The following is an 856-nucleotide window of genomic DNA, read 5'->3' on the forward strand; positions in this document are numbered from 1 at the left end:
GGGACATGGAACATAGGCACTCTAACAGGAAAGTCCATGATGGTGGTGGACACCATGACAAGGAGGAAGATTAATATTATGTGCCTACAAGAAACGAAATGGGTTGGTGCAAAGGCTAGGGAGTTGGATACTTCTGATTTCAAACTTTGCTATACAGGAAAGGTGAAGAATAGGAATGTGGTTGGAATAATTGTGGATAAGCAGTGGAAGAAGGACGTAGTGGATGTCAAGAGGGGGAAAGATTGGATCATCTCTATCAAACTTGTGGTGGAGGGATGTGCTTTCCATGTGATTAGCGCCTATGCACCGCAAGTGGGTTTGAACGAACAACACAAGATAAGGTTTTGGGAGGATCTAGAGAGTTTGGTTCAAGGCATACCTTTGGGAGATAAGATTTTCTTATGAGGAGATTTAAATGGCCATGTTGGGAGAGAAGTGACTGGATATGGGAGTATTCACGGAGGCCATGGTTTCGGGGGTGATCAATGCCGAAGGTAAAACTATTTTGGACTTTTTCTCAACCTTTGATCTTCTCATCGCAAATACATATTTTAAAAAGAGAGAGGAACATCTTATAACCTATAAGAGTGGCATGACAAGCTCTCAAATCGACTTCTTCTTGTTGAGGAGAGTCGACCGAAAATTTTGTATTAACTGTAAAATTATCCCAGGAGAGAGTTTGACAACACAACATAGGGTGCTCGTCATGGATTTTCGCGTTGAGCAAAAGTTGAGGAAAAGACATCATACGAAGAACCCAAGGACGAGGTGGTGGCAGATGAAAGGTGAGGAACAAAGAATCTTCCTAAGACGGGTAGGAGAAGAAGCAAAGTGGGATGAAAATGAAAGCGCGGAA

This window comes from Arachis duranensis, chromosome 10, assembly GCF_000817695.3.
Source record: "Arachis duranensis cultivar V14167 chromosome 10, aradu.V14167.gnm2.J7QH, whole genome shotgun sequence".
Taxonomy (NCBI): Eukaryota; Viridiplantae; Streptophyta; class Magnoliopsida; order Fabales; family Fabaceae; genus Arachis; species Arachis duranensis.